The sequence below is a fragment of the Mustela nigripes genome, chromosome 2, assembly GCF_022355385.1.
Source record: "Mustela nigripes isolate SB6536 chromosome 2, MUSNIG.SB6536, whole genome shotgun sequence".
NCBI classification, from domain to species: Eukaryota; Metazoa; Chordata; class Mammalia; order Carnivora; family Mustelidae; genus Mustela; species Mustela nigripes.
Window position 1 is genome coordinate 175364175 of NC_081558.1, and position 8530 is coordinate 175372704.

Consider the following 8530-nt stretch of genomic DNA (forward strand, 5'->3'; position numbering starts at 1 on the left):
ATGTATATAAAATTCATTCACTTAAATTCAAGTTAATATTAGCCCATGTTTTATCAGTTGATTAAATTTTGTTTCTTTTAACTGAATATTTAAAAATAAAATGTATTGTATTAACTTTATCACATTTTTATTACTAAATTTGACTTGGCCATCTAGCTCATCCATTTCAAGTCCTCATTTAGCAAAAGGAGATGGAGATTTTTAAAATTCACTGCGTGGGACACTGGCCGTGCTCCGCCCATATCCACCAGGATTCTCCCACCATTTCCGGGTCATCTTCTGTGTGCTTTTCTGACCAAGGGTCTCTCCTACTATTCCTCTTCTGGGCAGCAGGTAGCTAGAAGAGTCTGGGAGGTAAGTTGCTCTAGAGCCTGAGTCCTTCGTGTTAGGGCCGAACAAACTCTGAGGCAAAACTTACCTTGCGGAGGAGCCCGGGTGTTGGAGTCTGTGCATGGTTGCCACTGCTTCCAAGTCCTCCTTCCTCCTTCCCCCTTGCCCTGACTACAGGCTCTCAGAAGCACTTTCTTAGCAAATGACCCCCACACACATTTTTGTCTCAGGTCGCCTCTAGGGAACCTGACTTAAAACAACTGTGAAACAAATATACGAATTGAGAAATTAAGTTTTGGATTTTTTTGTGAATATCAGAATTTAGAAATTTTATTACTAAGACCAGAAAATATTTAAAATGGGCATATGTAAAAGCCAAAGCTGAATTAACAGTTTTTCCTGCTGGTATTGGCCTGGGTGTTTTGGAGGTGAGTGTAGTCACAGTGGTTCAAAGGTAGAGAAGAGGTTGTTAGTTTTTGTTATTATTGCAAAATACAAATCCTGAAAATTATAGGTATCTCAAAAGTTCGTGGTACTTACGATATCATATGGCATCAACAAATTTAATTACTATTATACAAAGACGAACTAAAGTATTTTAAGTATTTAAGAAAATTATGTACTATATTGCGACGCCTGGGTGGCTCAGTTGGTTAAGCCGCTGCCTTAACTCAGGTCATGATCCCGGGGTCCTGGGATCGAGTCCCACATCGGGCTTCTTGCTAGGCAGGGAGCCTGCTTCTCTCGCTGCCTCTGCCTGCCACTTTGTCTGCTTGTGTGTACTCTCTCTCTTTAAATAAAATCTTTAAAAAAAAAAAAAGAAAGAAAGAAAATTATGTACTATATATGTACGTATAATAGAACTGACTAGATCTGTGTTCATACCATTCTGTGTGCCATAATGTTTACATCTAACTTTATTATGTTTCTTTCTTTCTTTCTTTCTTTTTTTTTAAGTTTACGGACTTTATTTTCTCATTATGGCTTTTCTATATCCTTTCTTAAAAAAAATCCAAGCTGGGGCGCCTGGGTGGCTCAGTGGGTTAAGCCGCTGCTTTGGGTTTGGGTCATGATCCCAGGGTCCTGGGATCGAGCCCCACATTGGGCTCTCTGCTCAGAGGGAGCCTGCTTCCCTCTCTCTCTCTGCCTGCCTCTCTGCCTACTTGTGATCTCTCTCTGTCAAATAAATAAATAAAATCTTAAAAAAAAAAAAATCCAAACTTTGCGCAGTGGCAGTATCATAGCTAATGAGGTTTATCTGAGGCGCAATTATTGCTAATTGAAAAAAAAAAATCCAGTATAGTCAACATCAGTGAGCTTTAAGTTGTGGTTTTGATTTGCATTTCCCTGATGGTAAGCAATAATGATGAACATCTTTTCATATTTCTGTCGACCACCTGTGTGTTGGAGAAATATCTGTTCATGTCTTCTGCCCATTTTTACTGGATTATTTATTTATTTATTTTTGGTGGTGTGTTTTTTAAGTTCTTTCTGTGTTTTGTATACTAACCCTATATTGGATAGGTCATTTGCAAATACCTTCTCCCATTTAGTAAGTCATCTTTCAGTTTTGTTGTTTCCTTTGCTTTGCAGAAGCTTTTATTTATTTATTTATTTATTTTAAAGATTTTATTTATTTACTTGAGAGAGAGAGAGACCATGAGCAGGAGTGGGAGTTGCAGAGGGAGAGGGAGAAGCAGGCTTCACACTGAGTAAGGACCTCAATGCAGGACTCAATCCCAGGACCCTGGGATTATGACCTAAACCAAAGGCAAGACACTTAACCAACTGAGCCACCCAGGTGCCCCATAGTCCCAATAGTTTATTTTTGTTTTTCTTTCCTTTGTTTGCCTTAGGAGACATCTAGAAAAATGATGCTATGGCTGATGTCAGAGAAATTATTGCCTGTGCTGTCCCCTAGGATTTCTATGATTTCAGGTGTCACATTTAGGTCCTTAAACCGTTTTAAGTTTATTTTTGTGTGTGGTGTGAGAAAGTGGTCCAACTTCATTCTTTTGCATGTAGCTGTCCAGTTTTCCCAGCACAATCTGTTGAAGAGACTCTTATTGCATATTCTTGCCTCCTTTGTCAAAGATTAATTGGCCATTTCATCATTTGTTTATTTCTGAGTTTTCTATTCTGTTCTATTGATCTCTGTGTTTATTTTTGTGCCAGTACCATACTTTTTTGATTACTACAGCTTTGTGGAATCTGGAAATCTGAATTATGATGCCTCCAGCTTTCCCTTTCTTTTTCAAGATTGCTTTGGCTGTTGGGGGGTCTGCTATAGTTCCATACAAATTTTAGAATTGTTTATTCTAGTTCTGTGAAAAATGCTGTTGGCATTTTGATAGGAATGGACTTTCTATATTCTTTTATAATGCCTTCTCCTCAACAAAAATACTTTATGTGTACTATAATATTTCAATAGGAAAAAAATGAGAGAAATTGTCTGGATATAGAGATAGAAGCATTAAAAATTTCTGTCTCCTCAATTTCTAATTTTAAAGCTTTTATAAATTATTTTCTAGCAAAGATATTAAAAATATTATTGATATTCATTTTGGGCAGAGTCATAGAAAGAATTCTTTGGACATTCATAGTTGTATATTCCTTATTAGGAAACTTGGTATCATATGGTTCACACAAATTAGTTTTTAGTCAGGAATGAGAGATCGTAATTCTTACTAGAATTTTATAAAGGGAATAATGCACAAAATTATTTACCCTATGTAATAAGTCCAGGGAAAGCTGTATCTGAAATTCAATATATATTATTATAAGGACAGTATTTCTTTATGTTCCTTAGCTCTGCTTCTTTTACCCCAACTGCCATTCTTTTCACCTAATTCTCAACTGAGCTATTTCTATCCAGTAGTAAAAATAGTGAGAGGCAATACCAAACTTATATTTTGTCAGGTAAGCAAGTCTATAAAAAGTGCATGCCTTTTTCCTACAAGCTTGACATAAATCCATGTATGACTTTATCAGCTCAGGAGGTGACAGTGAGACCTAACCACTGTATCAAAGGAAATGTATAACCTAACCTAAGCTGAACCATATACATTAAGAGATGGAGAAGCTCTATAATCAGAAGGGAAAGTGGGTATCACACAGATAAAAGCAAAAGATGTTCAGGATAATATTAGACCCAGGATGTCACCAGGTTAAAGTCCTGTCTTCAAATTGCTAGATAGTAGGGTCTTCTCACATATCAAAGAAATTGATTGGAAGCCAGGCAGAAATCACAAAAGAGAAATCCAGGAAATGGAAGAAAGTGGTCAATGTATATTGACTCCAAGTTGGTGTGTTTAGTCTTATGAGAAAATGTGCAGTTGAATGAATCTGACAAGATAGAAGCAGTTTCTTTTCTTTTTGAAATTTCTTAAATGAGACTCATTAACAGCTCTCTTAATCTTTTTCCCGTTTATCCTTGTGTGCATCAGTGTTGATTGCAACATACCTATTTTCAAATTTATAGCATTTGTAATAGATTGTGAGATTATTTATTTTATAATATAGACAATAGATTGTTTATTCATATTTAATTTATTATCTTATTTGTCAATTTGTTTATCTCTTTGGCCAATATTATTAGTTGCTTACCAGGTGTTGGGAACTAGTCTTAAGATAGGCATGCAAAATTGTTAGCACTTATTTTGTCGTCTTATAGATCTCAATGTCTAATTACAAGTGATACAGGTAAAATAGCGCAGCAAGGACTATATTCCACCATAATACCTTTATAGTACATGTATTTCACACAATATCTGACACATAGTAAATGCTCTAGATATTTCATAAATAGATAAATAAATGCACAAATGGATAAAACTGGGTGATGGGAATTTAAAACGGCACTTGATATGATGAGCACTGGGTATTATATTCAACTAGTGAATCACTGAACATTATATCAAAAACTAATGATGTACTATCCCTTGGCTAATTGAATTTAAATAAAAAATAAAATACTATCAAATGTATTTTCTGTATATATGAATCATTGAAAAATAAAACATTTAAAATACATTTCAGCCAAATCATATTTTTCCCCAAATTAAAGGGATACACTAATATTCATTTATGTAACTATTTAATTAACCATAAATATTCTTTATCCTTATGTTTTAGAAGGAATTTTCATGGAGTGATTTGGATAGCTTTTTTGATTTCAAAAATATGTACTAATTTAAAATGATTAAATTGCTTCCTAAGAAAATATATCCTACTGGCATATAGAGATATGAAAATGATTTTATTATCCTTCCATAAAAATTATTACCATAGCGTTTACTTATGGACAACATCACTGAAATGTCCCCTTTGATAGAAGAAAAAACACAGATATCTGAAATTTCACATGTTGGTGTTTGATTTCTCTTCACATCACTTAATTGACATTAAAAAAAAGTGATTCAAAAAAAGTGATTCAAATTAGATAAATGTGAGTTCAAGAGATGGTTGGAAAATAACTATTTTGCTTTGATAAGTTTTATGAATGCTACTACATTATATGTATTTACCAAAAATATTGATCATGGAAAATTTGTACTTTATCCAGTGGAGAGCTCTTGGGTGCAATAAAAACAAATAAACAAACAAACAAGCAGAAATTATATGTGTTAATTAGTTCTCACCAAGAAACAGTAAGGTAAAATTTGGAGTACTGAAAATAAGAAAATACAGAAAATAGTCTGGGAAATGAGAAACATTCTAGTTTTATATAGCAAACAACATTTTTAGGGGGTATATATTTGTTTGGACTTTCATGACAAAATACCAGAGACTACAAGACTTAAGCCGAAGTACATTTCTTATAGTTCTGGAAGCTGGAGAGTCCAAGTTAAAGGTCCAGAAGGGTTTGGTTTCTGGTGGTCTCTCCTCCTGGCTGACAGCAAATTTGTCCTTACCTGGCCATTCCTCTGAGTAAACACTGAGAAAGGGAGGCTGAGGAGGAGCTTGGATTGGGGCTCCTCCTTATGACTTCACTTAATCTTAATTATTTACTTAAAAGACTCATCTCCAACTATAGCTATAACCGGTGTTAAGGCTACATTTTGAGAGGATATATTCAGTCCATAATAATATAAGCGATACCTAACAATAAGATACTTAGTTTAATTTTATTCCTGTTTTTCCTTTCCTGTGAATTCTTCTTAGTGTGTTCACTCAGTTTCAAAATAGTTGAAGAAAATCAAATTTTCTATAGCCAGCTTTGTAACTATAGTTTTTAATAAAATTGTATAGCGTATTTAAAAGATGCGAAGTGAGTAGATCTTAAAAGATTTTGTCATAAGAAAAAATTTTGTAACTATATATTGTGATAGATGTTAACTAGACTTACTGTGATCATTTAGCAATATGTGCAAATATTGAATCATTACATTATACAGCTGAAACTAATATAACGTATGCCAATTATACTTCAATAAAAAGAAAGAAAATCAAATTTTATCATTTACTACACTGAATTTGAGAAATGTAATTTTATACTGTTTTTAAACCAAAATTGCCATAGGAAAGACTGTTAATTTTATTATATAGTGTTATTTAAGTTATTAATACTATTCACAGTTTTTCCTTAAAGCTTTCCTTAAAACAAATATTGGAAAAATTCTATGGAAACTTGAATTTGGACACAGAATAATATTGTCTCCTGAGGAATAATGGATAATATATATATTCATTTCTGCCCTCTGGTTTCTAGCACAGAGCTTCTGAAACCCTTGTAATTTCCTGAGTGATAAGAGCATTAGGGGCATCTTTGTTCTGATATTTGGTCTTTGACTCCAGTTCCTGACACAAAACTTCTGAAACCTTTGTAGTTTCCTGGGTGATAGGGATGTCTTTTGTTCTAGTGAGGTGGTTGGGTGGCTGCTGGATGGCTCCTCGATGGGGGCTGGTCACTGAAAGACAAAGCCATGATTAGAAGCTTGAAGATTTCAGCCCCATTTACCATTCTTTCGAGAAGGAATAAAGGCTGAAAATGGAGTTAATGATCCATGATTGAGTTTTCATAAAAATCCTAATAATAAGCATTCAGAGAACTTCTAGGTAGGTGAACATGTGGAGGATATGGATGTTCCCACCCCCTTACCATATACCCTGACCCACTCGTGTCTTCCATTTGGATGCCCCTTTATTATATCCTCTTATAATAAACCAGTAAATATAAATAAAATGTTTTTCTGAATTTTGTGAACCCCTGTAGCAAATGAATTGAACCTGATGGGGGGGGTCGTTGGAATCTTCACTCCATAAGCTGGTTGGTCAGAAGTCCAGATGACTTCTGGGTTTGGGACTGAAGTTGGGGTCGAGGATAGTCTTATGGGACTGAGACCTTCGCTGTGAGATAGTGTTAGAGTTGGGTTAAATTAGAGGTCAACCAGCTGATGCAAAGAATTGTATAGGGGAAAAAACCTCCACACATTGGTGATGTGAAGTAAAAGTGTTTTGTGTGAGTAGTAAAGGAGACTGACAAGAAGGAAAAAAAAAAAAAAACTTAGGAAAGAAGAACTTTCTATTTTTTTCCCTACATAGGAAGGAAAAAGCTGAGGTTGTTTTTTTTTTTTTTTTTTTTTTTTTATCTGTATTTTCAGTTCTTATACACATTTAGAATTTCTCCATCTTCTTGGAAAAATGAAGGTGTTGTCTTTGGATCTTGCACAGAATACTTGAACTGACAATCAATAAATTTTTGCCATTAGTACCTGGAAAAAGTTATTTGATTTCTTAGTTTCCTCAGTTAAACAAAGAAGGTGAACATACAAGGTATATTATCTCTTTATTCTCTGGTTTTCTGAAATATATTTAAGAATTTACTTCAGCTCCTGCTTTTTTTTTTTAATTTTTAATTTTTTATAAACATATATTTTTATCCCCAGGGGTACAGGTCTGTGAATCACCAGGTTTATACACTTCACAGCACTCACCAAAGCATATACCCTCCCCAATGTCCATAATCCCACCCCCTTCTCCCAAACCCCCTCCCCCCAGCAACCCTCAGTTTGTTTTTTAAACCATTCTCTAATTTGCTCTATTCCTCAAAATTGGATATTCCAATAAGCTAATCATGTATCCATAAGATAATTTCATATGAGTTCAAGTCAGCCTTAATTTTTAAAAGAATCTTAGCAAGATCAGTAACCCTCTTTGCCCAGTCAGTTACTTAGACCAAAGTGATATTTCCTGAATGTTAATTCAGTGGGTCAGCTACTGATTCTGGGTTTTTTCACTGAACCATTTCTTTCCTAATCCTTCCTTCCCAGGCACTTGTTTTTGGTTCTTAGACCTTTTGATGGAGAAAAGGAGGATTGAAAGGTGTAAATAGGGGCACCTGGGTGGCTCAGTGGGTTAAGCCGCTGCCTTCAGCTCAGGTCATGATCTCAGGGTCCTGGAATGGAGTCCCGCATCGCATCGGGCTTTCTGCTCATCAGGGAGCCTGCTTCCCTCTCTCTCTCTGCCTGCCTCTCTGTCTACTGTGATATCTGTCAAATAAACAAATAAAATCTTAAAAAAAAAAAAAGAAAGGTGTAAATATTCATTATATTATTATTGTCTTCCAAAATCTCTGATAACCACTTTAAATACATTATCTTTCTTTTTCTATAACTTTTTAAAAGTAAGTCATACGTGAGGAGTTTGAATATTGAAATTCACCAGGTGTTGGAATGAAAATTTAGATGTACCTATCCAAAATCCATATTCTCCTCAAACCATGTTAACATCCCAAATCAAATCTTTTATAATGTTACTTTCTCTGCTCCATTATTCTGTTTTACATGGTCTCTTCTTAGTTTCTGTTGCATTGCTGACCACTAGAGGTCTCCCCACTTTTTGGAAAACTAAACTCTGCCTCTAAATCTTGCCTATCTGGCACCTCATCTCCATTTTTTGCTTTCTCTGTTCTCAATGGTGAGGAAGTAAGTGGTGAGTTGATTTTACTCTTCCATCAGCTTTTCTTCTAACTCCAGATTATTAACTGATTATATGGGTTCCCTAAATCTGCCCACAAAATCAGAATTTGGGGGCAGATCCTGATCCAATTGTCATTGGATTTGGGGATCAGCAGCCATATTTTAAAAAAACTTCCATTTACATACCTCTATTTCTCTGGTAAAATCTTCACAAACAAATCTTTGTTTCTTTGGAGGCATTGTTATGCTTTCCTTCCAATTTTCAAGGTTTAGACTATTTT

General features: G+C 34.8%; 1 non-coding gene across 1 annotated transcript; it reads left to right on the forward strand.

Annotated features, from left to right (window-relative positions):
* The first annotated feature begins 1548 nt into the window (after positions 1-1548).
* On the forward strand, positions 1549-1686 carry LOC132012621 (U4 spliceosomal RNA). Its single transcript, XR_009402636.1, has one exon. It is a non-coding gene; the product is annotated as a U4 spliceosomal RNA (small nuclear RNA).
* The last annotated feature ends 6844 nt before the right edge of the window (positions 1687-8530 follow it).